The 27,927-nt window shown below is 41.8% G+C and overlaps 1 protein-coding gene across 3 annotated transcripts in view; it reads left to right on the top strand.

Moving 5' to 3' along the window:
• The window catches only part of si:ch73-211e3.1 (mastermind-like domain-containing protein 1), a 124,164-nt gene that overhangs the window by 37,849 nt on the left and 58,388 nt on the right, over positions 1 to 27,927 (top strand). The window contains exon 1 of one of the 3 annotated variants that reach the window (XM_015351432.2): positions 24,818 to 25,070. The exons of the other annotated variants lie outside the window; for them this stretch is intronic. The gene's annotated coding sequence lies outside the window, so the exon portion shown is untranslated. Of the gene's footprint in view, positions 1 to 24,817; positions 25,071 to 27,927 lie in introns of those variants that run through there. 3 annotated transcript variants of the gene reach the window in all.

Below are 27,927 nucleotides of genomic sequence, written 5' to 3'. Positions count from 1 at the left end.
TTGTCGGCAATTAAATTATTTGTCCGCAAGCTCGTTAAGAGGGATAGAAGCTCAGAGATTTATAGGGATTAGATTAATGTTAGGATACCAAACAATTACACAATTGCAATTTACAATACAATTTACAGATTGTGAGACAAGGATAGGAGATATTTAGCCACCTTCTTCCACTTTTGAGTCCACAGACCTAATCACTCCTCCACACTGTTGCCTTTTAATAAACACAGGGAATAAAAGACATGTGGAATGATGCTTTAATATGTAGCATTAAAAGCCTTTGAGAGCAGACGTGTGGAATTCAAAGTATTTTTCTTCATAACTCACCAGCAGTCCATTTTGGAAGTCGAGTTGTGCTTTATTCTAACAGCTGTGGCAGAACTGTTGGTCCCAGAAGTGTTGGTCCTTGGGCGCTGGGGATATTTTTCTTCAGCACGTCCAGGCAACGCACACGGCATCGTGGGCTGTCCTTTGTGGGTTTCTTAAGCATCAACACAGTAGGCTGCAAATGGGCAATATGTTAATTAGAGCATTTTATTTTTAGGAGGTGTGTATGAAGCTGTACAGCAAAGCTGTTTTGTGTGAGAAATGATTGGGGAAAATGGTGTAAAACAAATAATCCGCTCGTATATAAGTCATGTAGAGCAGCCCGTACAGGAGCTCTTGACAAAGTATTGTTCTGCGGATGGAGATGTTTGCGTTCATCCCTCTCTAAAAAGCTGTGGGGGCAGATCTGGCACACAAGCCCAGGTGTAAAGATCACTTTGTCTTCTCTGCTTATTGCCCACCCTTCTATCAGAAGGAGAGTACTTCCTTGTTTGAGTTGGCTCTTTTACAAAAAAGTAAAAGGATTCCTGTTGTTACTATCTTCACACCATCAGTCGTGTGCTAGCTGTTAAGACCATCATGTGTACATAAAAGCTGTGCTGTTGCAGCATTGGCACAACTAACGAATGTATGTGGTCCAGGTTACAAAAGCTGAGCTGGTGATAATTCACAGAGATTTTGTCTGCTGAGCCGAACACAAATTGAGAATGTTTGCTTAGTGTCTCATCTCTTTCATCCACAGAAGGAAATCATAGTAAAACACCCCCCCCCCCCAAAAAAAAAAAACACGGTTAGCTCTTCGGAGCATTTACATTTCAAGAGAAGTGGTTGCTTTTATGAATGAAGGAAACATGATTCATGTTACACCGCAGCAAGATCAGATACGGATTTTTACCTGCGTCATTCTTTAGGAGGCTGAAAGTGCAACTGGGGGAAACATTTGGGCAGGATATTGACTTTGAAACAAAAAGTCTTCATTCTTCTGCACCGACAGTTTCTGAGACTCAGAAGGGAGATGGATTGGAAAGATATTGTACTCAAGAAAATTAAGCAGTTTTCAAAACACTTTTTGTGGGTTAGTGGTGGTGGAGTTCCCTTTTTATTATAAGCAACAGAAGATTTTCAGAAAAGTAAGGAAAGAATTCTTATAAGGTGTTAAAGTGCCAGTAACCAACAGGAAGAGGATGAACGGTTAGTCCTTTCCCATTCAGATTGATGCTTATTGTCTCCTTCCATCCTACAGCCACAACCATTCGTGTTGAATGGATGCAAGTTTTACTGTCACACAGGCTGTAGTGTTGTTCACTCAGGTTGGTATGAAATAGCTGCTTGAAAAGTGGAAGAGTGATCTAGTGATCCTGGGAGGTCCTCAGACACTAGTCTTGGTGTCCCCAGACAGAAAAGGCTACATGTCAGCCAATGTTTCGTAGTGTGTGACATGAAAACTTTGACACCACAGATGAGCACTAACTGTGCTGATTTGCTGGATCGGAGTTGGATAGGCTTTTATTTTATTATGAATTAAAATGGGCATTACTGATGATTATTAAATTTGTAATAGTTATGTTGCAAATGAGAGTCCTTACTCGGAGTTAAACTTTGGAACCCACAGTTTAGATGGTACACGCTATACAAAAGATGTTTTAAGTTTATCAGGGAAAAAAATAGCCTATTTTACTGAAGATGTTAAAATGAAAAATCAAATCATCTAGTCCTTTAAATGGAGCTCATGAGTCTCAGTGCATTAAAGACTTTTTGGCGATGTGCTACTTTTAACAGAGTACGTAAGTGGCAACAAATTAGATTAAATAAGGCCAGGGGTACAAAACAAATCAAGGATGTACGTTACAGGAGTTTCATTTTAACGGGACAGTATGTGTGTCTGCAACTGCCCTCCCTGCCAGCATGCTGCCTTGCTACCAGACGAATGACCCATTTCCAGCAGAGATGATCAGACAGCAGGCCATGGATGTCCTTCATGTGACAACCTGCCACCCGGGATCGACAAGGAAGAGGGAAGCCAAAGAAAACGCAAAGAAATTAGCAGCTCCCATCAAGGTCTGGAGTTTCATGCTGCAGGTGGTTCTGCTTAGAGAGAACAAAGAGAGACACAGAAGGCCTTGCTTTGCTTACCTGTTTGTATTTATTTTTTCAGTTTATGTAGCCGGCCAATTCTGGTAGGCCCTGAGGTTCTCACTAACTGAGCTCCCTTTGTCAAGAGAAACCCGATGCGCCTGAACGTGCTGATTGTTTCCTCTCTATCTGTAGATCCGTGGAGGGGAGGGGGAAGACAGGCTGTAACAGTGCCTTTATTGTTGCCATCCCAGTGTCTGTCTGCGAGCTGTTCCTCAGTGCTTTGTCCCAGTCCATTAACTCAGTGGCTTCGGAATGCAGCACTGTGCTTTGTTTCCGTGAAGAGGTGGAGGGGAGGAGGTATGGAGGAGGTGTTTACATGCCACTGACTGGTAATTAGGCAGAATACGTGTGGCGTTCCCTCACAATTCCACTAGCTGTGACTTCAGAGGAGGGAGCTGAATTGGGCGAGCCAGATGCTTTTCGCCAAAAAACATTCTTATTTCTTGGGCCACAACTCGCAGGCTGATGCGACACCATCTTGCACTAATCACCTGCGCAGGCTATTTTTGGTCTTCCTATCGCGACCAAGTTTGTTTTTGAAGTTTCCTTCACTGGGCGTGAGATAAAAGCTGCTGTACAGGATAAGCTCCTTCCACAGCTTGCATGGAATAAAGAGCTTTCTGCACTTCTGGAACGGAAAATGCATCTATTTTTTTTTTTGCTATGCTCTGTTTACGCACTCCTTGCCTTGAAGGCAATGACAAGCTGCCCTTCCTCCTCAGTAAAGAAAATGGTCATTAAACATCAACACGCAGCAAAGACTTCGCTTAGGAAAATAAATATGGAACTGTGGTGAGGTTACAGCAGAGAGAAGCAGGAGGAGACCCATCTGAACCTGTTGGAAAAAACTGAGTGAAGGCTGCCGAGTTTGTACTGTGTGCTGTCCCTAAAGGAATGGTGTGATGACAAAAAAACAGTGTTTTTAAATTCAGTTTTGTAAGACCTTAATCTGGAAATCAATATTACCTTAGAAATGTTAAAGACTACAGTCCCCGGAAAGACTGCTAATGCGGAATGGAATTCCACGAAACACTTAAAAATGGAAATCTTCTCCTCTGAGAATCATCTAACAAATTGTCGCAGTTGTAAATATTGTTCTGTTGAAGGAAAACCCTTCTTCAGAGTATCACAAATACTATTTTAAATAAACCTCCGATATAGGAATTTAGCTGAAATTGTTAAATAGAATAAAATGCTACATGACAGCATTTTAAAGTAGAAAATTGATTTTTTTCTTTAATGTTTTACAATAACAAAGATATAAAAGACTTGTAAAGAGGTTTTATTCTTTTTTTTCCCGCAGACAGTGACAAGTTGGCCTAGAATCTGGGAAGCCCCAATGACAAATTAATCATACTGAAAATGACATGTTTTAGATGGGTTTTATCTTACTGCCTTGGAAATTTAAAACATCCAACTATAGCAATGAGATCCCCTTTGGGCAGATGGGTCAGACAGTGTGAACAACCTGATTTCAGCTCTGCTCTGCTGTGTGCTCTGGCTTGAGCACTTTGTACAGGCCAGGCCTGACTGGGATTTTGTGGGGGGTTTTTTGCAGGTGGTGGAAAGGTTTGTGCCTTTTCTAACACCCAAACTGTACTTTACTGGACCCTTAGAAACTTGAACCCTGGAGGGCAGGGTTCTGTGCCTCAAATCGCTTAATTGGGTGACATTAGTATTTGTAAAGAGGGAGGGGGAGGGCAGAAGCTTAAACTCCCCACTTATTGTATTACAGTAACAATGTGGCTGTTGTGGAACTGTAATCTGCCTTTAAACCATTAAAGCACAGAGGAAGAGCTTCTTACAGATGCGCTGGCCTCCTTCCTTCCTGTTCAAAGAAGCTCAAGACTCAGAGCCTCCCGAGTTCCATCTCTTCACAGCTTGAGGGCTTTCCCTGCAGGGGTGTGGCTGGTTACTGTAAGCAGCTGGTTTCACGCTGTTTTTTTTTTTAGTTGTCGCTTTGCTGTAATCGTGCTGTAAACAAATGGTTTTTGAAGAGTCTCGGCTCCACCGACCCATTTTCCTGTGTGAAACAAATTCCAAAGTCGCGTTACCAATTTCTTAAAAGAGACCTTTTTTTTAAAAAAAAGGATGAATTGTTCTGACAAGTCACAGTACATGACCCCCTTTCACTGATATTCACACTTCTTGCAGCCTTTTCTTGCATTGTTGCTGCTGCCCAGTTTGGCAGATTTTTGACGCCCCTGGAAGTAGGTTTTAGTCAGCCATCACTGTACAGTTTTTTTAATTCAGGAATTAACACAGAAAGGGAACTGGAATCAACATCAGACAAATAAAAAGCGTTATGATACACAGAGTTGAAGGTTTAGCAACATTAAGATATTGTTTTAAATTTTTAATTATTGATCAATCTAAATTAGAATATACTTGTACCTGTCATTTTCTGTGGAGGGGATTGTTTAAGCTACTATGACTTCCAAATAATAATATTGTTATTATTAATATCATTAGAAAATGCTTTTGTCTTATGTGACTTGTAGCCTAGCAGGTGAAGTATAGATTATTACCTGCTGCATCCTTCAGAGTTGCAAGGTGACTTTGATTTTGTGTCTCTACTGAAAAATCAGTGGGAACCAATAGCCATCTAGCCATGTTGTTGGAGTCAATACCCTGACATCATTCAAGAAATGGCTGCATGAGTTAAATACGCTACTAACTCCCAGATGGGCCAAATGGTCTCACACCTGTAATATTTCTTATGTTCTTATTTGATTTAGCAACTGGTCCACCCACTGCCCCCAATCCCCCCCTTTAGTCTTTGAGAAGAAGAGCGAGTGAATGTCTTCAAAACAAACTGAGGCCACCCCGTTCTGTACATTAAATGCCATTTTATGAAATTATTGGAAGGTGGTGAATCCTGCTTCCGGGCTCATTTTTTGTTTGAATGGAGTTTAGATAAGCAGAGCATTTGAGTTTTTGGTACGTGAAGCACTTATCCTCCTGTATATTCTGAGATGTGAAACTTTCAACCCTAAGAATAGAAGGAAGTAAAGATTTATTTTATTGGCTGTAGAAGGGAGTCTGCTTATAGCCCACAGGCTAGTGTATATGGCATTATTATGTGGAGCATTGATATACATGACTCAAAAGATAAATAACCAGGCGTTCTAGGGAAATCAAAGCTAGCCTCTAATTAAGAAACACAAGAAGTGTAGCGTAAGGGGACATGGATAAAGCTCCAATTAAACACACAGTATTCTGTGCCATGGAGCTTTTCAGCACAGACTTGGCTCGGCCAACTCCCAGCTCCAATAACCAGCTCAGCCATCAATTTATCTGACTCTGCGATCCTTCCTTTCATAGTCGGTCAGCTTGTGTTCCTCTTTCAGAGCTGCCAAGTGTCAAATTAATGCAGTCACGTCCACTCCTGTTTTGCACTGGCACTGCGCTGGTCTTCATACAGGTTAAGGCCAAGTTCAAGATCGTATCTTGGTGAGATAAATCTTACAAGGCCATTTATCTTGGGTGATAAGTTGTTGTTGTATTTTTTTGTGGTCCAAGAATGAAAAGTCTGAGAGTGAAACTCCAGGTCTGAATTATGCAGCTGGAGCTGGTGAGTTTTGCCCAAGTCATTTGCTTTCTGAACTGAGGTCAGTGCGGAGGCAGGAGATGTGTGTTACCTTGAGATTAGCAGCTTTATCTCTTCCTTGTTCCTGTAACTTGCCTTGCGCTGAGGAGAACCAAAATGATTCAGCACAGCATGACACCTTTTAACACATATTAGTGTGTTCTTAATCCCAGTAGAATTACACTTTAAATTTCCTGCTGTTCTAACAACAAAGTCATATGTTATTGGATGTGTTCATATTATTCAACATGATTTCATCACGAGCAGCTGCTTAGCATAGTGTTGTCATTGCAATATAGTGTAGTGTTGTCATTACATTTATGTTGTCATACCACATTTTATAATACAAAAATAGGAATAGGACATCAGCAGGCATAGTGACACTCACATTGTATAACTAATAAGATAAGGATGGGCATCTGATCTAACTTTCCCCTGAAAGAGATGAAACAATTTATATTATGAACACTTCACATGTCATCTAGAGAGTTGAAAGTGACACAGTCATCTAAAAATAGGCCGTGCTGTATTTTGAAGATACAATTCTCTTGAAATTGTTAATTGTGAATATTCAGAAAAGCCCCCCTTGTTGTTATTTTGTACTGAGATACATTGTAGTCATTTGCTTACAGTAGCTGGCTGCCCATTCAGATTACTGTCTTTCACAGAACAGGCTGCCCATTTTATTAGAGGGGACATGCTCGTTTCATTAGTCTGAACTAATCCATGTAATGTCTTTTTAATGGTCTGCATGTGGTGGTTCAGTGTGTGAGTTTAGCTGTAATATTTTAGTAAAGTATTGGAAGACAAAGCAGCCACTCAAAATTCCAGTTGTCAAGAATGTTGTTCTAAGAATGAAGCAGCGTCGAAGTTCTAGGTTGGTCATATCGCTGCCCTCCCTTTTCACAGCCTGTACGGAGGGTAACCATTAAGTGCACAGGGGGCTGTTTGCATTGATGGTTGAGTGAACATTCAGGGAGCCTACAGCCTGCTCTAGACTGAACCTGCCCCAGGTGCACGTCCTTAGGACACCCACAATAAATTTAGCCTGTGCTGGTCCAGGTGCTAACAAACTGGAGGAGAGGGGAAGTCAAATAATTTCCTTTGAACTGTCACACTGCTCCAGCACTTTGTGTCCCCTCTGCCCTACAGAGTGCAGAGTGTGCTCTAAAGTTTCCTGGCCTGTGACGTCAGAGCTGTGAATCACTGGTGCCAGTCACACCGCTGAAACTATTTAATAACAAGGACCAATAACCAGCTTTTGGGTCCCAGGTTTGGATCTTGACTATGGTGTCATCTGTATGAAGTCTGCATGGATTTTCTCTGGGTACTCCAGTTTCCTACCATCTCCTCATGACATCTCCCATTTCCTAGCGTCTCTGAAGCTGTTTCTGTGTGTGTGCATTGCAGTGGGCTGGCTTCGTCCCACCTCATTCTCTATGCTTCTGGATAAGTACCAGGTTGCCACAACTTTGGTGTGGAATAATTGGTTTTCTTTTGTTTATGGATGAAGTACTCCACTAATATATATTGATGTCTTTAAAAAATGAAATGTTTTGAAAATGGCCACATTTGCATTGTTAATTAAGAAAACCAAACCCTGGTCTCTTGTATTTCCATGCAGAGAAGGGCCTTTCTGGGTTAAGTGGGATGTGGAACATGTTTTCATTTCTCTTCTGCCTTCTTCAAACACACTTGCTCTTCAAATGCTAGAGGAGTGCAGACAGGCATTAGGACTTGGTGCTGCTGGAAATAAATGTAGCAGCCATGGAAGGATTCTGATGAATAAACCTCATTACTTGGAGTCAATCAAAGGTTTCATCGAACTGTCCGAAAGAAAGGGTGCTTAGTTTCCTGGCTGGGTTCCATTTTAAGCTTCCTCAGTATAGAAATCTTATTTGTCTTTGGTTTAATTGTTTCAGTTTAATTGTGGAGTTACATAGTGATGTGCGCTTGTATGATGATGTGATGTGCAAACACCAGGCATTCTTGTTCTTATTATACAAGGGAGCTGGGTCAGAGGTCATGGTTATTGTTGGCTAGCAAGTTGCAATCAGCATAGCTCTTTAAAGCCCAGAAACTGCCGATGTACTCCTACATTTTGCTGGTATGGTAACGTGGTCCTGTGCATCATGCAGGGTCTGATACATGACTATTGTGCTGGAGGTTCTCGTACCAGAGGGACAGAAGCACCATGAAAAAACCTTGCCCAATCTATTAATCTAAGGAGTGCTCATTTTCATATGCCAGAGCTTGGAAACCAGCAGTATATTTATATACCTTATGGGAAAACTCGATTCCCCAAAGTGAAATGGGGTTATTGTATTGTTAATGAAGTATATCATTGCAAATTGGGTTCTGTTTCTTCTCTATAAATCCAGCATGCCAATAACAGGTTATATTTCCATATACTGTACTCAGCCAGCCTGTCTGTGATTATGTGAGACTGACCTCTTCCACAATCTCCAGTGTTGCATTTTTTTCTGTCTTCGATTTATATTATGAGCTGAATGAGCTCAGGCCCGGACACTGCCTGTCTCACCTGTGGGGTGGCAGCACTCACTCTTTCACCTTTGTTGACCTCCTGCTGAGTCTCGCTCCAGTTCCTCACAGCTTCCAAGATTGGGGGTCAGGGTCTTGTGTCCTGTGGGCCGTAAGTCACAGATTGACAAAACATCCAGCGTGTTTCAGCAGGGGTTGACTGGAGAATATTCTAGCACAAATCCCCTGGGCTCAGCACTAATTCCAGTTGCACATCCCTGCCTCACTGGGGAAAACCGCGTTATCGATTTGACAGGCAATAAGCTTCAACATCTGACAAAAAGGATGAAATGCATTTCAGCCATTTTTCGCTTCTCACATGTTGCTTTTCCTTATAACTGAGATTCTTGTGAATTCCTACAGTCACAAGCAGGTATTTGGGAGAAATCCTCTTTTATTGGCCTAAAATATCAAGTCTAATCTTATTTAGCAGATGTCGTGTGTCAGAAAATCTGAGTACTGAAAATATAGTGAGGAAAAAATGGTTTCTGAAGAACGTTTGGGCTGCCTTTTTGTTCAAATACTCAGAAGTGTAACCTTTTCCCCCCTTTATTTGTAATCTCGTCATTTTCGTTTTGAGCAAATTGGGATGATTTGCTATCTCTGCCAAGCAGTGTCTAGCTTTTCAACCGCCATCCTGTTCAAGTCTGAGCTGGATGTGTGTAATATGGAGTGAGAATTTTCTTAACAGCTCGACTCATTCTTTCTTATTTATAATCCTGTGGCCGCAAGGATGTCTCAGTGTGACTTGTGGGCACTATAAAGAAATACTCTTGTTTTCCAATGTGCAGTGATAGCAGCTGTCTGTGTTGGCCATTCTTTTCCTCTGCAGAAGATCCTATATATGGACTTGCAATTGGTGATCTTGGTTTGCAAAAGTTTTCTTGAGCACTTTTCTTGTGACGGTTCCTTTCCCCAAATGTTTTATAAACCCAAATCTGTTGTGTAACCAATAAACATGTATTGAAGGACAGGTGTAAGTCTTTCTAGTGTCTCTGATCCACCTCATGCTCTAGTACACCCAGTACTGCTCAGTGAAGCCAAAGAGTGTCTGTAAATTGAGTGTGACTAATTCCAGGTACTGTATGTATTTTCTCTCTCTCTCAGAATAAGGCAAGAAGTATGAAATCTGGTCTGGTATCGTCATATACACAAAGCTGCTTCTAAATCCTAAGGATGGTTCAAGTGTCCTAGGAATTTGGTTTCCAGCTCTTCACATTTTGCGGGAAGCTCAAACAGGGTTTGGCCCTTTGAGTTACTGAGGAAGAAGTGGGAGCTGAAACAGAAAGTCAGCTTCCAGCATCCGTCTCTCTTCCCCCTACCTGTAAGGGGTATAAGTGCCTTTTCACAGTAATCCTTGATGTACAAGGTAATCTTTTGTACAAGAAGACTTTCCCTCTCTAAAGCAGTCTGACAGATGACAGCCTCCTTTTGGCAGAGGTTTGATGTTGCCTCTTCTTATTTTCGGAGCAGCCGCCTCTCCCATCTGCCACCGCTCTCTGCTGCCTGGTCACTGCAGAGTGGCCCACACTACACCTTCTGCCTCTTCCCACTGCTGAAGGTGAAAACCCATGGTCCTAGTAGGCGCTACTCATCTCTCTTGTTAATATATCTGTGTGAACCAGTGCTGATTAGCAAATTAAATCTGGTTCAGTGCGCTTCTCAGCAATATCATAGTTAAAAAACAGAAGCTATTCAAAACTCGCTGGATAGTTACTATTTATTGATTCTATTAACGTTTTGCCACTGGGACACTTGTCACGATAGCACACAAAGTGTTTTCACTCGTGGATCGTCAATATGGGTTGTGAAATATTGAGCAGTGAGGACAGCAACTCATCATTTGAGTGAAATACAGTAACTTCGGTTTCATCCTTCTTTGGCGGCTACTTTTGCTTCTGTGAAGGAATGGGACTTTTTTTGGATTTATTTTCCTTTGTGAAATCACAAGGTGTAAATGAGGAATATCAAAGAAGTGGAACATGTTTCATGTGATGCAAATCTAGGAATTGTTTGATCATGTGTGTGAATGTATAGCTGTACTCATTTTTTGACAATGGTAACAGCTTTGTTAAACCATATCAGAAAGGAAGTGATTTCTAAGTAGGCCGTTTATGGAGAGCACTAGTGAGTATTGCTCGTGGGGAGGGCGTGTTTCACAGGGGGGACTTCCCCTGATGTACATTTCCTTTCATGATGTAACTAGCTTGTAAAGAGTACTTTTGGAGCAACGGTGGTGATTTACATTTCAAAGAGGGGAAAAAAATAGAAAGATGATGACAGCAGAAAAATGGCGTGCAGGGCCATCCTGGCATTTACACAAAGAAAGAAAACCGAGACTCCCGCTTCTGCGGTTCAAACTGAAAGCAAAGAGAGTACATTCGAGAGCCGTTTGTTGAAAGTGTTTTTATCATTCCCTGGTACCCAGCCTGACAAAGAACCAAACAAAGTGAAACTACTTCAAATTCAGGGGTGTTTTCAATTGAGAGAAAAATCTCACCACGTAAACCTTTCTCACTCTGAGCGCTTGTGTGTGAGCACATTGCCGTGTCTGGAAAGCGCTGACATGTTTTTCTGTCACAGGGGCTAAACCGGGTGAGACAGTTCCTCACTTTTTCCTGTTTCTATCGAAAGTCAGCTTGGTTTCCCCGAAGCTACCGTTCTGAAAATGCTTTTTACTCCATTATAAGCAGGAAAAGCTGAGATCACTTCTCATCGCAAAGGATGCCAAAGCATTTCACATCCTGGGGGAATCCATCCCAATCGCCACCGAAGAGTAGCCCAACAAGTTGGTACATCTTCTGGACAAATAGTCTTGTGAAAATGCTGTGTTGTAGTTAATTGATACAGGTATATAATGGAAACCAGTCTTCATTTGGAGTGAAGACATAGCTGTAAATGAATATTTACCCTAATTGTAAAATTCAAGCAGTCAGTAATACTGGTGATACTGGTCAGCTGCTTCTCATTGCCAAGTAAATCTGGGCTGGACACCAGTTGGGGTCAGCCTGTGCCTGGAGCCCCACAACACAGCAGATGGGTGGAGTGAGAAATTACTTCAGTTATTCAATTATGGGGAAACTACAGGTATAGTAGGTTGCACAAGGCCAGAGTGGAATTTATCCAAGACACCAAGGTTAACACCCTATTCTTACGAACAGTACCAGCAGATCTTTAGGAAGCAAGTATTGAGGACCTATCTGAAATATTCCCTAATTTTATTTTTATATTTTTTGAAAATATCACACTGATATACAAAAGTTATTTTTACATGAACAACCTTCTCCTGTTTTTTGCAATACACCACCACTAATGGGATTTTCAAGTGCTTTTGTTGTAATGAATCTTGGAAGTATTGCAGCCAAGATCATTAATGGCTAATTTCTTTATTAATATTTATTTTGGGGGAAGTCAAAACCACTGATCTTTATTTAAAGGAGTCTGATTGCTCAAGATCACCATTGTTCCATCACTGAAACATGTTACACATCCAGAAGAGAGACAGTAATTGTGGGAATTATCTTTGGGCTTTATTATTGAGCAGCCATTTCCAGTACTAAGCAGGCAATCTGTGCAGCAGGGCTGCAGTTTTTTACATCTGCAGCTTCTGTTCATTCCTCATGCTCTGGTTCACCTGGGGGTCGGAGCAACAGTTAAGCTTTGATGCTGTCTGGCACATTAGTGGGGGCTTACAAGGCCTTTCAGGTGGTAGATGTTGGACTTGATTAGGAAACCACAGCCTCTCTCATCACAGAGTGGTGAGCTTCTACACCATCTCTTCTGCTGTCAAGGCAATCAAGGGGAGAACCCACATCTAATAGAGATGAGAGAAACGATTTATGTGCATTCTCTCACTGGTGATCCAAACACTTACTGTACCTAGCTAGTGCTCAGTAGACTCTGACAAGATTTTCTTGTTTGGGGTATTTTCTTTCAGAGTTTCTGCTGACTCTCTTTTCTTAAGATCTTTTTCAGGTTACATCAAGAATAAATTAAAATCCAATTCATCCCAATCTCCATCAGTCACCTTGTTCACTGACAAAATATGATATGAAGTTCTGACACTCCTTGCTTGACTCCTTGGTGTCCAAACACCAGTTTTAGGCTGGAGTGAGGTCTGGAGACTGGGGAAAAACGAGATTAATTTCTATGCAATTCACCATTTCTTTCTCGGTTTAGGATGCATGATTTGGATCAGTGTCATATTGGAATACTAATTTTCAACCAAACTTGGCTTTCTTCTTTGAATTTTGTGTTTGGCCAAAATTGTATCTCAGATGTAGTCACATCCAAGTTGCCTCTTTTGATGGATCTTCCTAAGAAGAGTCTTTTTCCTTACACATGGGATCATGATGAACACATCCTCAAAACTTGGCCACCAGCAAGGCAGTTTCATTTGCCACAATATATGTAAAATTCAAGGGATGTTAAACTTCTAATGTAATGTAATGTAATAGTAATGTAATGTAATAGTAAGACTTTATTTTCATATTGTGTGCAATTTCGTTGTCACAATGTAGAAGAAATATTACTGCCCTTGAACCAGTCCAGAGAAGAGCAATCAAATACATTCTGGAGCTCAAAGGAATATTCTACATTTAAAATTGTGAATAGGTCAAACCTTTTTGAACAAGGTGTTAGGAGAGTCCAGAACTCTTATCGGCCAGTGAAATTTATAATCCTGCCATTGTTAGAAGTCTGGATGAGATCCTCAGTTCAATTAGGTACTAGCAAACAAGCAAGCAGGATGGATGAAATGGCCTCTGTATTGTTACCTTTCTTAAAGTCTATCAACTCTGAGAATGTAATAAATTAGAGGTCTTTTGCGCAAACATACTCGGTAATCTCTAGAGGCAATCTGACTCCTCTGACATCTCTGTTGGCTTGTACACAGAGAAAACAATGTCAGAAGTGATCTGAAATTGCACGGGATTTTAGTTATAGAAATTGTGGACAGCTTCTACAAACGATAACCTTTTAACTCTAGTAGTTCAGGCAAGAAAGTCTCCTTTTTTAAAATCGTAAAGTATGGAGGCAGTGTGCTGTCTGTTGTCTAAAGCTCTGACGATTTCCCTTCTTAAATAAGGTCACTGATTCAAAAAGGATTAATATACATGATTCCCAATGGGCTCCTATTAAATTGACGCATGAAGGCTTTTTTTCCCCTTCTATAATAAATCAGAGCATCTCTCTCCACTTGCGATCAAGAAGACAAGCAGGTAATCCCGAGTTAGAAATCGGACCTGATATGACTTAGTCAACAGCCGGCACTAAGTTTGCATAGACTTAAAAAATGACTTGTTTGAGTGGCATAATAAATAAAACACTGTTCTATGCGTTATTGTAAGAAAGATCACACAATTTTCTAGGAAGAGTGCAGTAATTGCTCTTATTCTAAACTGCCATCTGGGGGCTATTTACAGTTTTTACATTGTGATTGGAAGAAATGGGTCACAAGGAGGAGTTCAGTGTACAGAAGAAGGATATTTCTGTTCTGATTGACCTCTTTTTAATTTGGTAAACTGACTAAGAGTGGAACAAGAAGCACACTTTTCTGTCTTCTCCAGAGCTGAGTTAGCTCTCATTTTCTGAAAATACCCGCATCAGAAAAGGTACAAAATCTTCAGAATTAAACATGGACTGAGCTAAATGCACCAGGTGGGACAAATTTGACCTGGGTTAGCAAGAAAGTCCCGAGACTCAAAAATCAAATCCCATGTGCACAATAGGGTCTAAATCCCATGGAAATAAAATAAAAACTTTCTTGCTAACAATATAATTTCTTCCTGTTTTATAACCTCAACACAATGTTAAGTGTAAGACATTCACATATGGTGATCATCATTGCACATTTGCATAGTTAAGGAATGCTTAAATCCAAATGTGGGAATAGGAAGTGATGTAACCCTGGAAAATGACATTGGAATTCCTAAGAAGGTTAATTTAAGTGTTCTTCTTCTGTGGCAGTGATGGTAGATGTGGATGCAGACTAAGGACTGAGTGACTGGAGTAAGATAAGATAAGATCACTTTATTAGCCTTATACAATTTCTTGCATTAGGAATTCGTCTTTTCACATCGCCCAGCTTACACCCCATGAGACACACAGACAGGGAGAGAAGCTTGGGGTCAGAGCGCAGGGTCAGCCATTGTGCAGCGCCCCTGGATCAGTTGGGGTTAAGGGCATTGCTCAGGGGCCCAACGGAGTAGGATTCCTCTGCTGGCCGTGGAATACGAACTGGTAACCTTCCAGCCACAGGCACAGATCCTTAGCCACAGTGCCACCGCTCCGGTACTAAGTATCATAGCTGAAAGGTTGCATACCGCAGCCTGGATTCCTTTATAATTGTAGTTTGACCTAAAGCATTTGCAGATCAGAGCTATAAATAGCACCATATATCAGAAATAATGGATAAAGGCTGGGATTTGCTGGTATCATCCTGCACGGCACCGTCTTCACTTCAGTTCCCTGAAAAGAATGTAGAAATTATTCTATTTCCTAGGTGGTATCAGTGTGCGTGTTAACAGAGATCCATCTGTTAAATATGCACAGTCTCACCTTTTGACAAGAAACATTGCTGGTGTATAAAAGGGTGTAGCAAATATATCTCCTGCATTTTAGCAAGTGTTGGGTTATTGCACACAGTTTTTTGTCTTCCTTTATGCCCTTGAAGGTTATATATGCTTGGGGAATATATTTGAGTGATAAATGGCTTGACATTCTCGTTGGCGGTGATGTTCCACATCTGGGCTGCTAGGCAGGGTGGTCTGGTTTCTCTGAGCTGTGGGCAGTGGGAGGGAGGGAGGGAGCTCAGAGCTCAGTCTGAGGGGTTCAAAGGAGCAGAGCAGTCTTGTTAACCCCCTTTACAACACCGGATACCCAAACCCACCTGACACATCACATCTTTGAAAATCGGATAGTGGTGCCCATTATTCCCCTTTGTTTGTTTGGCCCTAAGCTTTCCCCTAAGAGAGGTCAGACCATCTTTTGAAGGTCAGGGGCTGTGCCCGCTCTCAGTGGTTTATCTTATTCTCGTATATAAATAAACACATATGGACAGATAGTGTTTCTGGGACAAATAAATTCAAGTATTTAACCTGAACTGCTTTGCCTTTTGTCCATCATTTTAAGGACAAAATAATTTTCTTATCTCAAAGGAATGTCATGGTCAAGTTGGAGACCTACTTGTAAAGCTCTTGAAGGTATAAGCACATAAGATTCAAGTAACCCCTCTCATTGACAAACTACTAACCCACACAGTGCAGTGTGGGCTATAGTTGTCCCTTAACAGATTGTGTATATGAGCTTCTGTGACTCTGAAGGTGCACGTTTAAAACAGTAATGCTACTCAAGATTTTGCACCAAAAAAAAAATTCCTTTGGCTGAAATAACATCAGACATATACAGTAGCTTCCGCAGTTAGCTCTTTTAAAGTCCATTATCTTATAAGAGCAGTTTAAGTATATTTTTGTTTTGGGGAACTTTTAGGATTACCTGGCCACAAACGTTTTTCGCAAGCTACTTGTTGCACAGGTGCAGAGAACCGGAGGATAAGGGCTTTAAGAATGTGGCTTCCCCCATTCTTAAATACTTCACAATATGTCCGTGTTCATCTGGCCAGAGAATTGTAATTGTATTTTTGAACCAAGCGCAGTTCTCACTTCCTCCAAACAACGGTTACAGATGGTCACCATTGTGTCACCTCTTTTTTCTGAAGCCCTCAATAACATTGCTCTGCTGATTCTTCTGAGAATCATTTCTGTCTGACGTTTTTTGAAAATTCAGCCGTAAGTACCCTTATGACTTTCTCCTGAAATTAATGTTTCGTGTGTGAATTTAGAAATCACCTTGCAGTTCTAGCAAAATAACCTCAATCATCCATCCATTTTGGACACATTTTTTCCTGTTATTTTGGGGGGAGCTTGAGCCTATCCCCTCAAGCAAGTGGCACAAGGTAGGTTACACCATGGACACCAGTCCATAGCAGAGCAGACACACTGCCACAGACACAGATACCCACACGCACAGCTTGGGCCTATTTTCCCAGGAGAATTTTTAACCTACTTGTATGGTTTGGACTATGGAAGGGAGCTGAAGCACACAGAGGCAACTCCTGCAAACGTGGGGAGAACATACAAGCACCATGCAGATAGGACTCCAGTTCTGGACCTGAACCCAGGGTGCCAGCGCTGTGAGGCAGCAATGGTGACCACTGTGCCATTGTGCTATCTTCACCTCACTCAAGATTTGTTTTTTGAATCTGGAAAAGAACTGGTTGGGTGATAAAACTGAAAATAAAAGTGAAATGTTGCACACTGATGCGTTTTGAGTACACTTCCCCTGAGATACTTACCGAAATGGCCACATGTGATTTAGGAGAATTCTGTCTTGTGTGTGAACTATCGTGCCCAGTTGATTTTGCCTCCTTGGCTTGTACTCCCAGAAGAATGCTCAGTCATGACTTGATAAGTGAATGAGATGTAGTACCTTGTGAGACCTCCACAGGTTGAGATGTAATTAAACTTGGGTTCTCCTATCACTGAACACTCCAAGGCCAGCACTAATTGTGGAAGTTGTCATGAACATTTCCTTGCAAGTACAATAACAAAATGAACTGTAAAACAAATTTAAGGTGTTGGGGTTTCAGAAAAAAAGTAGGCAATTTATTGCTAGCAGTGTGTAGATAATGACATGACATAAGTATTGCATCTCAGTTACCTTGATCTTGTTATACAGATAGCGCTACACAAATTACATAGATGGTACTTTAGTTAATATTTACTGAGGTCTGTTGTGTGTGCTTCTGCTTGTGTATCCTGAGCTCCTACATCATCCTCATTTCATTGTATTATGTTTTAAATTATGGTATTTGCAACTTGGGACTGATGTAGCTAGTAAGTAAGCAAGAACGAACAACACTGAAACAACTGAGCCAAATTTTTTTTTCTAAAATGTCAGTACAGTACCTGTCCTTCAGACAAGATGGAATTGATGCAGATCCACTGTTTGGGAGCTCTGGTATGACTCGGGTTTTAAAGATGTACAGTAGGAGCACAGGCGACATGGCGTCACGTGAATGTTGAAGTGTGGAATTGGGGATTTGGCATTAACTGTCTGTAATGAGAGGAAGATGGGTATTCTGACCACTTCTGTGCCAGGGTAGGCCCGAGGTAATCAGGACACAATACTGAACCCCATGACTTCCTGGGCGCCTTCAAGCCTGCAGTGATTTCAGTGAGAACTTCAGTCCTTCAATCAATTTTGACTCTCCTGTAAGGCACTATGGAGTCGATATGGAAAATGAGAGTGTACATTTTGGAGGAAAGTGTGCCTCCTTCTCATACCCCCCTTTCTACTTTCAAAAACTCAGGATACTGGGAAAATTGTCATCTTCTGATGCAGTTACATTCTTTAGTCTAAAGGATATTCGAGGCCTCCAGCATGTTCATGTACCCCACAGAGCAATAGCAAGAGAATTCCTGGTTCTCTCTGTAGTTTGTATACACAGGTCCCAGAATGGCTGAATAATGTGCTCAGGGGGGACTGCTGGGCTCGGGCTGCAGTTTTAAAATGTTGACTTTGGTTTTACTGACTTTTCAGAAGTGGCAAAAACCAATTATGAATTAGTCACCTCGGCATTGTCACGTATCAAGAAAGATGGATTAAAGAATGTTTGGAGTGGTCTCTTGGCGAAGAAGTGTAGCGCTAGCTTCATGAAAACCCTCCTCTGCATTACCTGACCATGCTGGACATAGCCAGTTCTTTCTTTTTTGTCTTCATAAAAATGCCTCTTCTCCCTTAGAGAGAATGACATGCTAGCCATCCTGCAGGGGGGATGTGGTGGTGAGGGGGGGGGGTTCTTTGTGCTGGCTGACATGGTTCTTTTCTCTTGGCGTGCAGAGACTTATGGATTTATGAAAAATACATTAGCTGTGGTTCATTCACACTACAGATAAAAGCCCATCAAGTGTCCTTTAGTTGTGTATATTGCTAGGCAAGCAATGCAGCACTATGGAAGCAGAAAACATCAGAAAAGAGAGCCCTGGCAGGATTTCTATTAAAGTAGGCCTTGTTAAAGTGTTAGAGCAGCAATGGAATATGTCTGTTCCACTTTTGGCTTTGTAGTACTGAAGAAGCGTGTGAGTGGGGTGGGGGTGGGTTGAGGATGTGCAGAGACATGCAAGAAAGACTAATAGAAGGAAGAGAGAGATTGATTTTAATACAGCAGTTAAATAAGCATTTAAATAAACAGTTACATTTCGGATCAATCTCCGGGATTTGCTGCCAGCTTAATGGCTGTCTCACAATAATGCTCTAGTACTGTATCTATCAGTGATTATTGTGTTAGAGGACCTCTGAACAAATACTGGGTTAGTACCATTGGACTCTTTAAAAGGTATTTCAGAGTAAGGGTGGGGCCCACATGTGAACCCCCCAAGGCATGCTGACACAACCCCTAGGAGGACAGCTGTGGTATGGAGCTGCTCTCATTTGATTTGAGCTCTGTAAATGGAGGTAGCCAAGTATCTAGAAGTTCAAATGTGTAACAGTGGGGGATGGAGGGGAGGAGTCTGAGAATTTGGCTGCTAGACATTTGAAGCCAAGACTAGGCAAACAGATGGAGGCATCAGGTGATCAGATTTGACCTCTGACCAATGAAAGTTGGACATTTTTTGAAAGTTTCCAGAATTTTAGGTGTCATTGGTGTGGCTCCATCAGAGGACAGAAAACATCAGAAAAGAGCCAGTCCTCCTACTGGATAACCACAGTGGGTTTTATGGATCTTGGATCCACCTGCATGGTCACCTTTAGTTTCAGAAAGCTGAAGGCATTGAGATTACTGTTGCCAGTGATCTGTGAGTTGCTGAACTAAATCTATTATTGAACTAACGTAAAGATCAGTATTCAGAAATTGGTAACTTAAGAATGACTTCTAAAGCCTGCTTGAGCCTTGTCTTTATGCTGTCAAAAACATACTTGCTATTGCCATTGGACTGTACAATTGTCTGAACGAATATTAGCCTTTTTTAAGGATTTAAATTATTTAGAATTTGAAGCTGTATCCAAAGAGCATCTGTTAATAATTAAATTATTATGCTTGTAATATTTTAATAAATCTGCGATTCAGAGAGGAATTCTCATTCTGGAGCACATAAATATCCAAATCTTAATTGTGCAGTTGGAGATTTGAGGAATATTTTCAGTAAATCATTGTGAATGAGCACTACATCTGTAGTTCTTGTATGTTGCCCCATACTGAGTTAATAAGTAGTCCACCCCATACTGAGCAACATTAAATTACAAATACAATTTTGAAAGCAGAAAGATGGTTTAGTTAATTATATTTTATTAGTCTTTGTTAGTTTCAAAAGTGGCTTTTAATGAAAATACTCCTGACTGGATAGGACTGTTGATCTGTTTTCCGTTTAATTGTTTTCCTTAAAAAGAATTTTCAAATTTTTTTCTTTTTTAGCTAATGTGTCACTGTGTCACAGACATGTTTTGCAACTCCACAGCTCTTATTGGCATTAAATGTTTAGAATATGTTCCCTTTAATATCCTTTCTCTCATCATGGTTTTTCTGTCCTGTCTTTTGTCCTCATAGAATGTCTTGCAACTGTTTAAGGGGCTGCAGTGCCTCAAAAACAAAACCAATAAAGATTGATAGCCATTACAAACCCAGGTCAATACAGCTCATTTGATAATATCCCCATTATGTGAAATAAATCTCACTTTGTAAATAAACCACAATCGCAATAGTGACAAAGGTCCTTTTCTACAGTACAATTGGACAGTGTGTTTTGTAATAGTTAGAAATAGAGTCCCATGTGCAGACAATGCCACAGAGAAAGTTATTTTAGCCTAATAGCTCAGGTTTAGCTCACTATATAGATGGGATTTCAGAATGCTTAATATTTCAGAAACTGGAAGATGCTTCAGTCCTGTGAAGACAGGCGGATGTGCATGGGGTCTTAATCAGCTGCACTCAGTTGAATCCACACTGCATTTCTATCTGGTCCTGCAACCTCATGTCAGGACAGTGATTTTCAATGGAACTGCTGTCCATTGTTGCATGATTCTGGACTTTTGTGGATTGATTCTCCAGTGTTCCTAAAACAACTTATTTCAGTACTCTGGGCTGGCAGTGGTGGTAGGCTGCCCATTCACATTTGAAGGAAAATCCAAGGTCCTGTCAACATCACTCTCTCTTCACTTGTGTACTCTCCCTGGGGCACTTGTCCCAGTGCAGTCTGGCTTAATTAGATCTGTTTGGCTGTTCGCACTGAAAGTCCCAGTGTGTGTTTTCTCAGTCGAGCGGGTCACACCTGCAGCACCTGCTGTGCTGAAGAGAGTCACAGGCAGGTGGAGTATTTGAATCTGGGGTATGCTGGTTATCCAAGCCTCTTCCAAACCCTCTTCGGTGTGTTTCAAGCTAACCTGCCATAGAGAGGAAGACATGGTGGTGCTGAGATTTCCTGCATGTTTGTTTTTTTCAGCCAGAGCATTTTGTGAGGTGTCACAGCCACAGTGTCTTCTGGCTGCATTAAAAGAGCATCCCTTTTTGCATGATAGCTTGGCATTGTTTCTGAATTAAATAGTAAAGCTGATCATGCTGGGTACTTATATAATGGAAGCCCTTAAAAACTCAACTAATGAGACTTGGTTCCAAAAGTAGAAAGTGTGTTTTAGAGAATTTTGATTGCAACAGTAAGAAACCCTAACTAGTTTTAGAACATGTCGGAAAGACTATTCAATCCAGGCTCTGGGCCTGGGCAATGCAAGGTTGCTCCTGTGCTTGCTTTCTGTGAAAAGCAATGAGTTGGTCTTGCAAGACTGGGCTGTTTTTGATGGAGGTGACCAGGGATTCAGTGTTGTTTCTCCGAGAACCGGCTTTTGCAGATATCACAGTATGTGTCATCATTCCTTAGGTAACTGTCCTCACAATTTTAATTTCTAAAGCCACTCTGATCACAGCACCTTAGAAGAACACTTAAAAAAACTTTCACTTCTGTAACTGCTGGGCACTGAAGTCATGTGTGTCATAGCCATAGCCCTTCTGTCCTGAAGTAAAATCCCCTAAAAATATGTTATGATCAACAGTGTGAAAGGCTACAAATAACCCTGTTTTTTAGAGGTAGCAGGGGCGAACACTACATCTGTTGTCCCGTTTTGTATTTTCCTGTCTCCAGCGAATGCTGTCAGAAGAGTATCTTGGTCTATTTGGTGGAACTCATTCATCCTGCCTGGACAAAGAAACTAATCCAAACTTTCAAAGAAAGACCCAGCCTATTCCTGCCTGGACGAAACCCACCCCCCACCAGTAGTGCACTTTCAATTGAGTGGAAAGAGACAATTACCAGCACCAATGACCATCCAGACGCAGGGATCTAAGCGAACCGTGCACTGAAGAGTGTGAAGGGGTGTTCTATAGCAATCTCCACCTATAGAAGGGAGCACACAGCCAAATCATTAGAAATCCAAAAGATCGTTAAAAGAGCAGTTTAAGAGTTTTATTATCTCTAGGTATTTAATTTACTCCATGGCAGGAATCAATGTACTTCATCACTGGATCAAAAGGCGTGATGCCAACAGGCAATTTAACAGGGCTATTGCATTTTATACAGTATACTGTATGAAGTAGAATAAACTCTCGCGCAGCTGCATATGACTTAGTGCCATTCTGTGTAGAGTAGTTGGACAGGTTAGCCAATACAAGACAAATCTCGAGCAGCAAGTGTATTTCCAGAGGCAGTGTGTCAGTTTGAACAGCACAAGAAGACCATTCAGGCCGGAACGCAGAGCAGTTGGTAGAGCACAGACTGAAATCACAGGCACAGTGGAAAGTAGCACAATGCTGGTGGTAACTGTTTGTAGGTGTCAAGGCAGAGAGAGATCACTGGACTAACGGCACAGGTGTGATCTTGGAAGAGTAGTTGTACAGTCCTGGCATGTGGGGGCAGTTATCTGAAATGTCTTGGCCAGCAATTCCGCAACAGGAAGCAACCTGGAAATGACTCTAAAGCTGACGGTAGGGATAACGGGTCACTCGCTCACTGTGTGATTAAAAAAAAAGGAATTGAAATGGAAGTAGCAAAATAGCATTTACTACACTGTAGCAACTGGCGTCTCCCTTGATGCAAAGAAATGTCCTCTTGCTTATTTCAAATCGTGAATGAATACGTTTGTTTGTTTGTATGTTTTCTGTCACATGAGCACATTGTTTCTGTTGTAGCTCTGTGCTTCGTACAGTTGCTTTCAGAATCCAGAGAGGAAAAGTTCTAGTCCGGTACGAAAAGATGGGGGAATACCCTGTGAGCAAGCCAGTTTGAGAAGCTTGGCTTCTTTTTAGAATCGTGGCTTTAAAAACAGGAGGCTTCCCCAACGTGTCCCATGATAATGGGGTCGAGTTGGGAGTTCTCTCATCCTCTCTCGTTTCTTTAAGCTTGACCTTCTTGTTCCTTCCCAATTCCCTGGGGCCCAGCTGTGCCAAAATGAACCGTAATTTACTTTGACTCATTCAATTTGTGTTTAAAGGAGGTCACAGTGGGCCAGGCTTTAATGTGTGGTCACTGCTGAAGTGTTTGCTCTAAAGAGTGCCTGAGCTGAGCTGGTGAGTTTGGCGCCCAGGTCCCTCTGTCCTCAGAATTAAATTGCACTCTTTCTTCTGGAGAATTATACGTCGGAGCCCCTGCTCCTCCTCACTGCTTGCATACATCGGACAAGAAAAGAGCAGTTTGTTGGCAAATCTTACAGTGGAACAGGAAAAAGGTTTATACAGTGCTGACAGGAAAAGGAAAGGGACACAATATTTCGGCTGTGGGGCGTTCTTCAGGTGTGTGGCTCAGCATGGAATAAATCTTTACCTGTTCCTTTGCAGGCTTCTCATGTTGATGCAGCTACAGTACCTTCTTGAAAATCTTATATTGGTCAAGTGAGTGGGTGTCGCTTTCCTTTTGAATGGCATTTCTCCCCTCCCTCCACTGCCAGCTCATTACAATTGATGATGAGTTGGCATTTTTGATGTTGTTGCTATATTTTGGTCACCCTACTGAACGTCTTTGCCTTAAATTTCAAGGTTTCCCGGATGATTTGGGAATACTTTTTTTAAAATGAAAATTTAATTTGAAAATCCAACAGCAAGAAAATTTGAGAACTGCACTTCTGCAACCTACCTGTACAAGTTGTTTCTGAGCACTAGGTTTGTTACATTTACTGTAATTGGCGACCTTATTGTGCAGCTTACAATCTCTAACAACAAGCAGAGTGTGCCTTTATTGATCTTGGAGTCTTTTTGTTTTGGAATTGCCCTTGACTGTTATTTGAAATCCCATTGATAACTCGGGTCTTTACGGTATCAAACTGTAGTGCTTTATTTTTAGATGTTCTTATATACTTTGTCTTTTAATTTCATCCACATCCTATTTCCAGTATAAGACACTTTTGGATGTTTTTGCACAAGAATCACTAAAAACATCACAATTAAGAAAAGCTCAGAATAATTTGCTTTTAGATAAGGACAGGTTTGGGCTGCCAGGCTACAAGGTAAGTAGCTATAGCAGACCGCATCTGTTGAGCTGTGTTCAGAACAATCGGAGCCTTTTGCCAGAGACATGAGATCAGGCTTCGAAACAGATGGCGATGTCAGTCATAATCTGGTAAATCCGATCACTGAGAGGCCTCTTCCCTGTTTTGTGACCGTAAACCTTTCTTCCAGATAACTAATTCTCATTTACACACACAAATACAGATATACACACCTGTAGTCAGCTCAGTTACTCAGCAAGGCTGGTGAGAGAGTTATACACTCCTTATCCATATGCTTCAAGCTGTAAATATCTAAAAAAGCACACAGCATCCTTTGCTGCAGAGCAAATATATGGGTTATATCTCTCCTGGCCTGCAAACCCGTGAGTAAAACTAAAACTGATAAGGAATTCTTTTGAATATCCTGCTAACAAAACCTATAAACCTTGGGCTTCCTTGCTTCCATCTGGAGCAGAACAGGAGTTTAAAATGTGGATAAACAGTAGACGGAATTTAAACATACTGTCTTTCTTTCTTGATTAAATTGATAAGCTACTCCTGGGAACTGTTGCAGATGTCCGTCAGAAGGTCTGGTCTCCTCTCAGAGAAGCTATTAAACACTGAAACCCAAAGAATGCCCGAGTCATCTGCTCAAGGGATATACTGTAACTGGGATATAGATTTTTTTAAATTAGCTTAGTGGGTGAAGTGAGAAATCCAAGCTGAAAGCCCAAGGCTGCTTCGGCCTTGTGATCCCCGAAGCAAAAAAGAAAACAAAAAAAAAAGAGCAGACGCTCGTTTCCCTCGACAACCGGAATCCCCTGTGTGCAACAGGCAGTGTAAATGAGTCGTTCAGGGAGGGGAGCTGGCTCAGGGCTCTCCGAAAGTTGAAGTGGTGTTCAGCAGAATCTAATGAACCCTCAGCTCCTGTGGTACTACATTCTCATGGGGGCAGGTGAGGAGAGAGGCCAGATTTTGTCAAGACTTTTGATGGAAATCAAACTCAGGCCTGTTTTGCCAGTGGCTGAGTACTTTGGTTAATACAGTGAATTTTGAGTTGTTAAGTCAAATGCTGCGTACACTACTGAAAGACAAACAAACACACTGAGGCCTTGTAATGAAGAGAGTGTGCATTTAAAGGGAAATGGTGTTCCTATCGTTACAAGTTTCTGAGCAGGCTTTTCTCTCTTTGGCACAGCAGACCTGCGCTTACTGCAGCACCTTTGTCCATGTCAAGGCTGCTGTGGACATACTTGACCCTGGAGAAACTCACCCCTGGAGGTCTCATTGGCCTCTTTAAATCTCCGGGCTCTTTATGATCTGGAAACAATCCTCAGTCTGTAACTCACCTGTATTGGGTTCGGTTTAGCCAGTCACAGGTGGGGTGGAAGGGAAAGCCCTTGTGGTTCATAAAGGATTAAGGTTATCCCCATTGATCTAAAGGTCATATCTGATGCTCAGCCTGAAGCACAACCCTTTCTGCACATCCTGTGAAATATTTTCCAAGTTCAGGAATTTGAATGTCAGCCATTGCTGTTATTTGAGGACTCTTGGGGTGAAAACATGAGACGAGCTACCCAACCTGGTTGTTGAAGCAGATACCCTGGCTTCTTTCAAGAAACAGCTGGATGGCATCCTTAGATCAGCTGAAGCTAAGCAGGTGTGTGCCTGGCCAGTACCTGGATGGGGGACCTCCTGGGAAAGCTGATGGAAGAAGTGTTAGTGGGACCAGTAGGGGGCACTCACCCCTGTTATCTGTGTGGGTCTGAATGCCGCAGTATAGTGACGGGGCACTATACTGCAAAAAAGGTGCCGTCTTTCGGATGAGATGTAAAACGGAGGTCTTGACTCTCTGTGGTCGTTAAAAATCCCAGGGCCTTTCTCAAAAAGTGTGTTAACCCCAGTGTCCATGCCAGGTGTCCCTTGGCTTTTGCCAATCATGGCATTCTAACAGTGTCCATCGACTGTATGAATTGGCTTCATTACTCTGTTCTTCTCCCCACTGAGAGCTGATGTGTGGTGAGTGTACTGGCGCACTTTGACTGCCATCACGTTATCCAGGTGGGTGCTGCGCATTGGTGGAGGGGAGTCCACATTACCTGTAAAGTGCTGGGAGTGGAGTGTCCAGAAAAGTGTCCAATAAGATGGGTTATTGGCCTGGAATATTGGCTGCTGACTGTCGTTTCACATATTGGTATGGATATTGTTGTTGAAAACTCAGCATTGGTCAGTGTCCGCTTTTTCGTATTGTAGGCATCTATCCAAAAATGTTGGGCTTGTCCTGGGGAGTGTCACAATTTAATAAGCATTTGAACCATAACTAACTGTTATTAACGAAATTGCTTTGATCAATGATATAATTATTCACATATTCGTCCATTGCAGATCTTTGTGTGTTTGCTTCTCTCCTGTTGCATTTGGAGATGTAATTGAACCAAGATCTTGAATTGCTTAAACAGGACTAATAAGAACCTGCTCCTAATGTGTTTTCCAGTTCCTTAGGATTTTTTTTTAGATTAAGTAAAATCTCTGAGAACAATGGTGTTCCCAATACCAGCCCACAGGTCCTAGTTAGCACATAATTAGATGGACCGGGGGGGAAAAAAACTCATTGAGAATGAACCAAGAGAACCTGTCACTGAGAAAAGGCTCAGTGTAATTTCTTTGCGCCTGTCGTAACCCTTATTTAGGGCACTTTTCAAGTGGACTGTAAAAAGATCTGGTAGAACAACATGCGATCCTCTCTAAAAATATCTTTGACTTCCCATGGAACTGCAGGCAATATTCTCAGCAATAAATTGCCAGGTGGAGATTTTGCTGGAAATTAGTTGTTAGTAATTACCCATATCAAGGCCTTTCAGCAACGATTGCCAAATGTAAAGCCTCCCTGCATTGTGTCAGTGCATGCCATCATCATGTGGGCACGGTGGGTCCTCTGTGTGTCTCAGTCTGACCCCGGCTCTGTCACCCTGTTGGCGAGCTGCAGTGTGCCAAGCAGATAGCAGTCGGCAGCCGAGGCTGGCAGGCTGTACCCGTGCAGGCAAGCTGCTGGCTCTTTGCTCGGGACTGAGGAATGCTGTGGCTTTGGGTGTGTTGTTGTTTAGCAGCTTTCACTGCAAGCGAGGCACATGGAAACAGCAGATTAAAACAGGCACCCTGATGTGCAGGAATGGAGAAGGAGCTGGAACAGGACTTATTAAAAACCCACTGGTGAATGAAATTGTATTTAAGAAGTGTAAAATCAGTGTCTGGATTTTTTTTGCTTACCTAAATTTTGCTGTTTTATTTTATCGTCACAGCCCTGTTGTAACAAAAAGAGCATGCCACAAAAATTCAGAATCATTTAGTTTTGTCTTCTGCATGAACATCTGACTGCTGCCCTGGGAGCTGCACAAAGGCCATATTTCCCAAGATAATATGTTTGTGTTCCTGCCATTTTCTGCCAGGTATTTTGTCTCGGTTGCACTGTCTCTGCGGGCTGTTTCTTTTAAAGCAATGAGAATGGACTGTGATTCCCGAACTGGGAGAGTTGGGATGGGATTGAGGTTCATCGGCCGGGGTTCTCTTAAGCCATTGGTGAAATAGCGCCCCCTGCCACTTACCAGGCATCTCTGCAGATTTCAGCACATCAAAAGATCAATGGCTTAATTTATTCTCATTCTCCCCATGCAGTGTACATGAGCTGGGATGTAAAGAAATAATTGGAGTTTCCTCATTAGGTCTGTGGGAAAAGAAACAAAATTGCTCAGAAGTAAGACAAGGTTCTTCTGAAACGTTCTTTAAAAATAAAGGCTTTTTTATGGCAAAACACC

The sequence above is a fragment of the Lepisosteus oculatus genome, chromosome 8 (genome assembly GCF_040954835.1).
Source record: "Lepisosteus oculatus isolate fLepOcu1 chromosome 8, fLepOcu1.hap2, whole genome shotgun sequence".
Classification (NCBI taxonomy): Eukaryota; Metazoa; Chordata; class Actinopteri; order Semionotiformes; family Lepisosteidae; genus Lepisosteus; species Lepisosteus oculatus.
This window is presented reverse-complemented; position numbering and strand designations above follow the sequence as displayed.